Source organism: Neolamprologus brichardi, chromosome 22 (assembly GCF_056152115.1).
Source record: "Neolamprologus brichardi isolate AB-2024 chromosome 22, ASM5615211v1, whole genome shotgun sequence".
Taxonomy (NCBI): Eukaryota; Metazoa; Chordata; class Actinopteri; order Cichliformes; family Cichlidae; genus Neolamprologus; species Neolamprologus brichardi.
The window spans coordinates 16792708-16805032 of NC_142124.1; the positions used below are offsets into that span (position 1 = coordinate 16792708).

The 12325-nt window shown below is 40.0% G+C and overlaps 1 protein-coding gene across 2 annotated transcripts in view; it reads right to left on the minus strand.

The window, feature by feature from the left end:
* The window catches only part of atxn1a (ataxin 1a), a 93077-nt gene that overhangs the window by 22799 nt on the left and 57953 nt on the right, over nt 1-12325 (minus strand). For both annotated transcript variants that reach the window (XM_006787870.3, XM_035906570.2), the window contains exon 3: nt 6241-6358. The gene's annotated coding sequence lies outside the window, so the exon portion shown is untranslated. The remainder of the gene's footprint in view (nt 1-6240; nt 6359-12325) is intronic.

The window sequence follows — 12325 nt, forward strand, 5'->3', positions numbered from 1 at the left end:
GATCCCTGCTAGTCACACACACAAAGAAGTATGCATGTGTGTGTTTGCAGGATTAGGGAGGGACTGGAATGGATGGGCAAATCACTGCTAAGCTCCTCTATTGCTGCATAATCCTACTGAGTACACACACACACACACACACACACACAGGCACACATACACAAAAGCATGCATGGAAATAGAGACACACAAATATGTAAATATGCAAACATGTATTCAGATGTGCACGCACAAAACGAACAAGTGCTCTCTCATTCAATGTCGCACGCGTACAAAGAATGTATTTGCGCACGCCCACTCACGCAAACAATAGTAGTCATCGTTGACATTCAGACACACAAATATGCAGGCAAAAGTCCAACACACTTATTCAATAACAAATGCAGACATAAACACCCAGATATCTTTTCAAAGACAATATATAATCCTGTTCGGAGTATGTGTGTTGCAGTACAAAAGGGAGTAAGAGAGAAATGTGGGATGGGAGGCAGCTGGAGACAGAAACATGAGTTGGGTTTTTTTCATCTTCTGTTAAAAAAAAAAAAAAGACCCCAACGAAGAGAGAAAAATGGAGATAAAAGTAAAAGACAGAAAAGAGGCGTAAAAAAGAGAGATAAATGTAATCCAAACACCATTATGCAATCTATTCATTCATTCTGCCCACACAACTAGAACCCTTTTGTCCATTCAACCACCTTCCCCAACCCTTCAAGAAATGCAATACATACAATTAGTAATCCTGTTTTAAATTCTAAATATGACTCAATTAGTGTTTAAGAGCATCGAAATATTTCTCCACAAGCTTGAATCATAATTTATTGTGTAATGTAAAAGGGTTCACAAGATGAACCAGTTATCCAGTGACTGTAGTTAATAAACAAAGAAGAAAAAAACCAACAACCAATAAGGTCACTGTAAATTACATACGCTGACCCCATGTGGTCCTATGGAGTTAGTGCAAGCATGCAGCCCATTTTTATCTTGAGCCGGCCAAAGGAGTAAAAAAAGAAATACTGTACCCCTTACTTTACTTTACTTAGAGGTTTATATATTTAATCCCTGAGATGTCTGAATAAAAATATTGAATGAACATATCTATACATATCTATATATACATACATACATATATACATAAATATGTAGTATTTGTTGTTTTGGTAGTAAAACTAATGAAAATACAGTTAAAAAAATCTACTATGTAGATATAGATATGTGATATAGATAAGAACCTTCAGGTTCTTATCTATATCACATAAGGCTAAAAGGCTTTTTAGCATTTATTCATCCAAAGCGCCTTATAAAGCATAGAATAATTTTAATTTCATAACAAAAACATCAAATTTATTATCACAAAACTTTAAATGAGCATGGTATTATGATGACAGTATTTTGCCCAGAAACCACCTAACAACACATCATGCACTAAGTACCACAGGCCTGTACTAGTACTTCTACTGGTATCAAACTCAAGATGAAAAGAATAAATAAATTCCCATATTAAAATTTTCAGTCAGAACCACTACAGTTAAAGCTGATGCAGTAATTTGCCAATATGGCACTGTTCTAGGGCATTCCCTCCCTTCTGTCTGCACACATTCAAATCATTAGGTGGGGAGAGCAACAGCAATTCAGAATAAATATGAAATCAGTGGCAGGCGTGTTTTAGTCAGATACATCAGGTAAGCTTTGTACTTAGTAGAGCTGAAGTGGAGGTGGGTTGAGAAGTAGCTTGCAGGTGAACAGCACCTATAAAGAATTTTAGTAGCTCACCCTAAATAAAATTTTCCAATTGGATGGGAAGAAAGTTGTGCTCTATAATTCTTTTATTATCTCCTACAATGTAACATATGTAGAGTGTGACTGACAGAGTTTTTCTTATTAAACCGATTTCCTTCCTTCCATCCCATTTCTCACACAAAAAGTAAATTTCCGATGCCCATGTTTATCTGGTGATTTGTTCATGTAAGTGGGAGAAATGCGAAAAAGAAAAGAAAAAAAAAAAATCAGACTCCGCTGACATGAGTAAGAGCTTTCAAAATCTGATGTCAGGCTGAGAACTATGCTGACAGGTGCATGTGATGCGCGAGTCTGAGGTGCTGCAGAGATCACAGCACTAAACAGAGTGGCTGACAAATATTAATACATAATGTAGCTGGATTTGTTTGTCAGTGCACATACACTTTATTTTTTTCCCTCCTTGACAGAAAAAAAAAAAGAATTCACTCAGATTTTAGGATGGTCGCTGCATGTGTCGACATCTAGGACAGAGAACCATACTGCTGTGTTCGCTGAAGGTGAACTGCCCGCTGTAATGGACACAGACAGGCAGACTGGCACTAATTGGCATGAATGGGCATGGCAGCAGGCCTTTTGTGGATGAAGGAGAGGTGAGCGGCTGCTCAGCATGTGTCCTTGTCTATGAATAATGCGTTCCACCTTTTCAAAGGCACACGGACAAAAATGTCAGTGCGGCAGCGCCACTGCTTGAGCACACATTCATCAAAGTCCTCTGCTCTACACAAACACACATCCAACACTCCTGAGACTCAACAGGACACACGTGCAGCGCACACCGGAGCCAGTACAGTACTCAGCAATCATCCAAACAAACAAATTCCACAGGCAGACTCTCACAAACACAAAGGCTACACGCTCCACAGGTGTCTGCATGCTGCCCAGCAGCATCCCTGCTTGTGAGGCTAAAAACTGTGTGATGAAAAGAAGAATAGAGTTTAACGTAGCATACAAATCCATACATCCCTCCATTCATGTTACCCTGTACAGTATGGAAAATAGCTGTGCTCTGTCTTCTCGGTCTCCCAGAAGGGAATAAGGTTTTCTGTGCTGGTAACAAAGGGATAATATTTTATTTTCAAAATCTGTGATCAACTGAAAATACTGCAACAGAAAATAATGCTGCATTTTAAATCTTATATGTGCGTAGACAAATAAAGATGGAAACTTTCTCACTAAGACAGAAAGCATGCAGTTAGTGGGTAACTGTATTTCTACATTTTCCTAAGAAAAGACCTCACAGGACTGATTGATTTCATCAATGGACACACATAACAAAGAAGTGGAAGTCTTTACATGTGTAAACTCTAAAGGCTGCTTCAATTTCTGCCTATTTGTTGATAAGGAACTACGGCATTTCAAGATTTCTTAAATGCGACTGTGTGTTTACGCCGCACTTTCCACCACCATCTTCAAAACACCACTACACTGAAGTTGTTCTGACGGGCTGTAGTGACGTTAAGCACCTTGCCAACGTACTTTATGTGGTTTTTCTGGCCTTCAATTTGTTCCCCAGCTATATATGCAACGTCTTGGCTGATAATACGAGCCAAAGAATTACTTTGACTCTTTAGCTTACACTAGAAATACCAACTGAAGTTTATGTTAGTGCTTCAATCTCATTTTTCCAACTTTGCCTGACCTGACAAAGCAATTTATATTTAGAGACTTGTGGTAAAGAAAAAAGCTTCAAGTATGCACAAACAGTGAGTTGGATTTGGTTCACTCCAACATTCCCACTGCTTCAGACTTTGAAGCTAGAATGACAAAAAGGAAACAGACAGACTGACCACACAGGCTTGTCACTGCTTGCTTCACTTTCCCAACTAATCTGTCACTTTCTTTTAACATCATTATTCTCGGTTTGTTTTTATTCACACACACAAACACAGACAAACTGAAAGACCAGCAAATTGTGTGCAGTTAGCAAAACAAGCTTATTTCTGTGCAATATGCTTCCGTATGCATGCAGCTGTCTCGTGTTTTAGAAAGACACACACCCTTGTTTTACTATCTTTATTGGGACTCCCCCTAACCCCAGTCTCACACGCACACTCAAACACTCACAAATTGCCTTCAGGATGGTCGTACGTGTCCTCCTGAGACACAACACCCTCTGACCATGACCCCATTTCAACGCCAAACCCAATCTCTGCCTGGAACACCAGAGGGTTTGACTGCAGTTATGTAAGCCTTTGCAGTGGTAGAGAAACAGAGGGAGGGACAGAGAGAAGAGGGTAAAAAAAAAAAAAAGAGGGCAGGAGAGATGGACACCGGGACCAGGAGTGGGGGAGCGGGATTAAAGTACAAGTAAATGATGGCGAAGCAGAAAGAAGATAAGAGAGACGGTGAACGAGACAGTGATGTCACCTTGTACTTGCGCTGCAGTGAGACGGACAAAGAGAGCGAGTAACAGAGGGAGAGAGAAAGGGATGTTGAGAGATCTATTAGCTGATAGAAGCCATGCAGACAGCCTCCCACTCCTTAGGCAATTGATTCGAAGGATATTGTGCTGAATGCTGTCTGCGTGTGTGCGCAACTGAGTGACAGTGAAACTCTAGCTTTGAGCCTCGGGGCATAAAGTACTAGTACTAGAAATCCACTAGTGTGTTTCTACAACCGAAATGTAAACCATCACATTTTAGGGTAAATTCTTGATGTTTCGTGAATGTAACGATTTGGATTTAGCACATAGTGATTATGGTTAAAATCTCCTTTGAGTAAGTTTTGGTGAATGCGACGTCTTTTTAAGTGGCAAAAACAAGTTTGCATGTCTGTGTGTGTTTCAAGAGGACAGCATAATGGAATGCCTCGGCTCGAGACTTGCCAAGAGCCCTTTTCCCATACGCCAGGGAGCCAAGACTTCCCCAACCAGCCAAGAATAGCACCGACACTCTCTTTCTCTGTCTCTCTGCTTTACTCTCTCTCACCCACACTCACACGAGCACTCACACATTTTTAGTGTTTGGATTTGACAAGAAGGGTGATAGTGTGAAGGAGGAAATAACAGCCGTGTGCACTTCAACACCGTGACAGAAAAAGAAGAAGAAGAGGGACATTTTCTAAATTCATATTTGTACTCTTCAACAAGCAGTGCAGTGGGACGTTTTTTAGGACACAATATGTTTTGATTAGTATGACGCTAATAAATTTCCACTTATTTGAGTTTCAATTAACTCAGAGAAGGAGGGGGGGGGGGGCTAGGGAGGCAGGAAGACAGAGACATACAGAAGCATAGAGAGGCAGTGAAACTGCCGCGCTGGCTGCTCCCTGTGGGGTAAATGGGTTTGTTGTTCTCTCTGTGGATGTGTACTTACAGTATATGTGATTTTTTTCTTTTCTTTCTTATTTTTTTGAGGCAGCAGTAAACTGGTGGATAGAGATGTGAACCACAGTGCATTCCCTTACTGCCACTGCATCACAACAACAAGCAGGAACATGTTTTCTACTCCAAGAAAAGAAAAAGAAAAAGCAATGACATACTGTATAAGAACCAGCCTTACTGACAGTACAGCTCACTTTTTTTGTCTTCAAACCAGTGTTTAAGCATCTCTACTAGATGTGATTGCCAAAGCTGGGCTTAAAAGGAGTTGTGACTCACTGGGAAAACAGCTTATAGTGAGCAGAGAGGCTATCCATCAAACACAAGACCCGAGTTCAAATCCTTGACCTCACTGAAATGTCTGTGAGTGAGATAATCGGCAGCAGCTCCAAAGGTGCTATTCTGTAGCTGACCCTGCCATCTTACTTCCCTGCGGTAAGGGTAGGAAGCGAAACAGAATTTCCCCTTTGGGGATCGATATTACCACAAAAAGACAGCACTTTCGCAGTGAGTAATTCAGAGAAAATCAAAGCAGTTGTAGTCTGTGCTTTTCAAGAAACTTGAAGAACGACAGCTCTATTTGTAGAGAAATATTAGATAGCAGATACTGAAAGAAAAACATTAGAAATACATATGCAACGCAAACAAAGCTGTAAACCAAACAATTCCTTCTCAAGCCTTACATTAACCTCACATATGAAAGGTGGTTTTTGGTGTGTTGTTTTTTTACATATAGAAGTCGCTGATTTGAGCCTTGCTAAACACGCATCTGTGCAGCAGTTGGAATGTCAGGTTTATTGCAAAACTGGACTCTTAGCCACAGAGAAAACACTGATCTGGAAAAGTCCTTGATGCCATAACTAATAACATTAAATTAACCGTGGCAGACTAACAGCTTTTATGTTGAAATAACAATGTGATAGCAGTTTGTCAGTTGTGATTCAGCAGTAATGAGCCAACTACTGTGTCCTAGGTTGTCAAGCACAACCTGAGTTCTAGCAACTTAAAAACACGATACGCAGCGGGTCGCCATGCGCAGACGAAACTAGATTACATAGCAAAGAACAGAAGATGCTTTTTAAAAAATAATTTTCACCATGGTATCAATGCAAAGACAATTTTACCTCATTCAACACAACCCCTCCAGAGCCCCCAGGTGTGTCAGCAGGTGGTACAGCCCATGGAGAGGGTTCCAGACTATCCCAGAATGCAGTGTGTGTTGACTCAGGGACACAGCACTTCCTGGTGAATGAAAACAACAAACAAAGTTACTCAAAATTTATAGGGAAATATAGGGGGAAAGCGCATATGTTTATATAAATTCACATATACTCATATACGCTGTGTCAGCAATAGCAAGAATGGATCTGGACACACAGCTGAGGACAGACTGCATTGTTCCGTCAATAAAAATAATCACTGCTCTTCTTTGATACAAGAAGAAAAACCGTGGTTCTGATTATTTTGCTACAAACAAGTAAATAAAAGTCCCACAATAAGACAAAAAACCCCACTTCTGTCATGATTATGTGGATGTTGATGAATTATGTGTGAATAGGTGGATTTTATGCTGCGATTGTTGCTGTGCATGAACACAAGTTCAAAATGATTTGTTAGATTTGTTAGAGAAAAGGTGGGGGACATCTAGCACTTCCATATCTATGAGAAGCTTCAAGTGCTTCGCTGTTTTAAAAACTGCAGGTCATCATTATACACAGTGCATGTCATACTCGGGGAAGAAACTCCAGAGTATCTTTAAAGACATCAAATGTGCAACAAGCTGACTCGAGCAGACGCCCACGCACCAACATAAGAGACAGACTAGCTGATTGTCGACAGTGTGTACACACTCTGTGGGACTAATTAGGCAGGTTGTGCTGGAGTGACGGCTATGTTATGGGGATACAAGACACATGTTCCCTGCTGTTAGTCAGCGGCAGTATGTGTGTGTCTATGAATGTTTATGGGGTATATGTGGGATGCCAAACATCCTACTGACCTAGTTCTTATATGTCTGACAACAAGAAAAGAGGTGGGGAGGTGTGGGAGGGAAGTTTGTATGCAGCTGTCTTAGCTGTGGGAAAGTGTTTCATTGCAGCTCATAAGAAACCGAGATGGGATTACAGCATTTGGCTGGTTTTGTGATAGTAAAATATGTAATTCCATTCACAAGTTATACATGATCACTCTGTGGGACGGAGAGAGGAAGAGAGAAAATAAATATCTGGTTAAAACTGATAGTGCGCAACAGAATCAGGCTTAAACATTTACAAATGCGTTAAAGTGTCTGCACAAAGAAAGCAAGAGGGGTTCTGTGTATTACAGAGACTTGTAATGTGTTTATGTAAGGAGGAGAAAGAGGAAAAAATAGATGAGCACTGAGGCCATGGATTAGCAAACACCAACTGGCAAAGGAATTGATCACATGGTATAAAAAATACAAGGGAGAAAAGGGGGATGCAGGGAAGAAGCATTACACACAGAGAAAGAAAACCCAGTGCCAGAGAGCCAAAAAAAATGTTGAGAGACCAAAGAAAAAGTAGAGTACAGACAATCCAGAGGTGATGAAAAATAAAGACAGATGGAGAGAAAAGAGGGGACAGAGAGGTAAAGCGAGCAGGGAGGAAGAGCGAGACAACAGAGAGGCAGAGGAGAGAAACAGATGGTGGCAGAGAAGAGGCAGATAGAAACTCAATGGGATGACAACACTGGCATAGCCAGCGAGGCACAGCAGGGAGTATGAAAAGCTGAAAAATGTCAGCAGAAAGGGAGGAGGATAATAAGAAGTGAGGGCAAAGCAGGACAGACAGCGAGGGTTTTCATCTAACGCTGCACCAACTTTCAGGGAAAACAAAACAGACCTTCTCATCTTATCAACACAATTTATCAGCTTATAAACTTCTCTTATTAAAAAACAAAAAACAAACCAACTAACTAACACTGCTTTATTTGCTCATTTCTCATATCTATAAATCAGAATTATTGCGATAAAATAGACTTGTTACAATTCAAACAAGCTAATCATATAACTGATATCTAAATCACCCTTCACATGATGCTCTAATTACTTCAGACTGTGCCTATAATCTGAATCAGCTGTCTATTTAATCCTTCAACTACCTGGGGTCTCTTAAACAGAGACACCTGCCCCTTTCTCCTCACACACAAGCTGAGATAAATCTCTGTTCTAGATTGTGAAGGGTAAAAAAACAAAAGTAACATGATTTCTACAGCTTCATGAGCAGAACCAATACTGTCAGAACTTATTTATTAGTCATTATAAAATAAAGTACTTAATAATGTCTTTTTAATATCTACACACAGAAAATATGAGAAATCTACGGTGTAAGAGTTTTACCTCATTAACCTCCTAATCACGCTTATTGTAAGTGATTGTAAGAGTTGTTGCACTTGAATTGCTTTGCTCAGTACGGCTTTTAAGGTGGCAGTACCGCAACAGCAGTCCGTCTCCCTTAACAGTGCTTAATAAATGTGGTATAATCTTTTGTAAGGTGTCCAAATAAGTCCAAAATTAGATTGTTTTGACTGAATATTTTCTCTATTTCAAAGCAACATCTTGTTCACGGTAGTTTGATACTTTTGAATCCGCACATCTTCAGAATAATAACAAATACACCAGAAATGTCTGCCAGCTGAAAATTATTCAGCAAGTCCAGGGAGTAGATTCGTTCAAAGGCTTAAAGAAACGAAAATAAAGAGCTTAATGGATATCTGAACTCTGAGTTCATTAATCATCAGTTTGTCTTGTTCTGACTTTGGTCTTTTACCAATAATGGGAGTAGAGCCTGTGCATCTTAATAGCTTTGTTAAAGTTGTTGTCCATGACAACAAAGTAATGAATTTAATAAGTCTGAATATGAGCAATAAGGAATAGGAGATCTCTCTGGCTGTTTGGGTTGGTACCATTTTACTATGAAACAGGAAATCTCTGTCTATGAGTTTGTTTCTTTGACTGCCAACTCTTCCTAGACCGTAATGAGTAGACCAGCCAAGCTTGGCACATAGGTACATCTTATGCTCCTAGAGGCTCTTATCTACAGGGTAGGCCATTTATATGGATACACCATAATAACATGGGAATGGTTGGTGATATTAAAGTCCTGTTTGTGGCACATTAGTATATGTGAGGGGGCAAACTCCTCAAGATGGGTGGTGACCATGGTGGCCATTTAGAAGTCGGCCATCTTGGATACAACTTTTGTTTTTCCAATAGGAAGAGGGCCATGTGGTACATCAAACTTATTGGTAATGTCACAAGAAAAACAATGGTGTGCTTGGTTTCAACGTAACTTTATTCTTTCATGGGTTATTTACAAGTTTTTCTTTGTTCACAGCCATTGACATATCGAAGAGGTTAACACGTGAGGAGCGGATCGAAATTGTGTTGATATCTGGTGAACGCAGTAACCGGGTCATTGCAGCAGATTTCAATGCAAGACACCCTACGAGACCACCCATCTCCCATGCTACAGTTAGCAAACTGCTTGCTAAGTTTCGTGAAACTGGTTCAGTGTTGGATTTGCCAAAATGTGGATGCAAGAAAACTGTCACTAATGAAGAAACATTACATAACATTACATACATTATAACATGGCTGTCCTAGCTTCATTCAGCAAGAGCCCACAGCGTAGCACTCGCCACATGTCACTGGAGAGTGGCATTAGTCGAACATCCCTTCGGCGGATATTAGCTACTCACAAATGGCACCCTTACAAACTCCAGCTACTGCAGCATCTCAACAAGGATGACCCAGATCGGCGCACAGAATTTGCAGAATGGGCAAAACAAAAACTTGGAACAGGACCCTCAGGTCACGCAGAAGATTTTGTTCAGTGATGAGGCAAACTTTTATGTGAATGGTGAAGTTAACAAACAAAACCACCGCTATTGGTCTGACACTAACCCACATTGGATGGATCCCTCCAAGACGGTTGGAACAACAAAAGTGATGGTTTGGTGTGGTATATGGGGTACAACGATAGTGGGTCCATTCTTCATCAATGGAAACCTCAAGGCCACTGGATATTTGAAATTGCTACATGATGATGTGTTTCCCTCTTTGTGCACTGAAGCTGGCACGTTCCCTGAGTTTTTCCAGCAAGATGGTGGACCACCACATTATGGGTGCCAGGTCCGAGCATTCCTAGATGAACAGTTTCCTGGAAAGTGGATTGGTCGTCGTGGGCCAGTTGAATGGCCCCCAAGATCTCCCGATCTGACCCCTTTAGACTTTTATCTTTGGGGTCATCTGAAGGCAATTGTCTATGGTGTGAAGATACGAGATGTGCAGCACCTGAAACTATGGATACTGGATGCCTGTGCTGGCATTTCTCCTGCGGTGTTGCTATCAGTGTGTGAAGAGTGGGAGAAGAGGGTTGCATTGACAATCCAACACAATGGGCAGCACATTGAACACATTTAAGTGGTCAGAAACTTGTAAATAACTCATGAAAGAATGAAGTTACGTTGAAACCAAGCACACCATTGGTTTTCTTGTGACATTACCAATAAGTTTGATGTGTCACATGGCCCTCTTCCTATTGGAAAAACAAAAGTTGTATCCAAGATGGCCGACTTCTAAATGGCCACCATGGTCACCACCCATCTTGAGAAGTTTGCCCCCTCACATATACTAATGTGCTACAAACAGGACTTTAATATCACCAACCATTCCCATTTTATTACGGTGTATCCATATAAATGGCCCACCCTGTATATCAGACGTTATGATGTCATCATGTTTCCCAGCAACCATCCAAAAACAGGCTAAAATGACCTGTTTGGGGGACTTATAAGACTTTATAAAAGCAACTTTTTTTATTTCATGACTGTAACCTCTAATTAATATCCAAAAAAATTATTAGCAACAACCTGAAATGACCTCTTATTTTTGCCTTTACCTACATAGAAACACCTCAAGAAAGCATCCTGTCATTTTAATTTCATGACAATAACATCTCATTTATATCCACAAAGGCTCAGTTGCACATAATATATTATATCATCATCATGTTGCCTAGCAACCACTTGCTAAAATTATCCTTTTTTTTTCATTTATGCAGCTACAACACCTTATACAAGCATAGTACCATTTCAATTTCACTGCTCAAACAGGCTAACAATACAGGTGGGATGGGCATGCACTAGTAATAGCAATAAAAATGAATGTTTGGGATGAATCCAGAAGACTAAATAACTCACAAGCTAATTAAAATAAATAACAAAACTTTAATTTAACTTTAAATACACAAAATCTATCAGTAAAATACTGTAAATATAGTGTGACACAACTTTATCAGTCCTAATCTTGGTTTTGTTGTTCCATTTCATTTTTCATAAAGAGAAGGAAATCACTTGAAATTTTAAATGAAATTGTGATAAATACGATATAATTATTTCTTACCCCACCCCTACCAAAGCTTTTTCCATACTCCACATTGTACGCTGTCTATTTTACACTTATAAACGCTGTATTAATCCATCACATCCATAAATTAGGAAGGCTAAATTAGTCAGGAGTGGTTAAGTGTAAACCACATTAAATAAATAGCTGATCTAATTCCAAACCGCAGTGGAGTAGCCAGCTCCTGTGTGTATTTATGAGAGGTTGTTTTATTGTGTGTGCTGAAAATGAATGTGCCTTAAGGTTTTCCATTATATTGTACCAGAATTATACAGCATTACATTTATTTGTCAAAAGTGACTTGCAATATGTGCATTCAACCTCCAAACCAACAAAGACCACATTCAGTGCTACCATGCAAACGCTCATATGATCAAAATGCCTCCAGCATTCATGTATTTGCTGCTAATCTACCTCAATCTCAACAACAGACCCTGTACAACAGCAGTCGGTGAAAGACATTTTATGTATGCTGATTCACTTGTCTGACACTGTCATCAAGACAAACTTGTGATCATACAGTACAAATGTTTGGTATATTGCCCAGAGCCTTTTCCCAAAGCAGCTACTTTAAGTGTTGAAGCCAGTAAACAAATGACCAAACGCCAAAGCTGCAGTCTTTTGTGTGACTTTGCTGCTGTTCTGTGCCCTCACTTTGGGTAAGCGGGTTCACAATGATGCATGTAACAGTGCGTGGCTCTCTCTTTCAAAGGCGATGATATTCAACACGCCTAACAAATGTTCTCTGTGTGAATGTTTCGCTGTACTTGACTGCATGCTGGCGT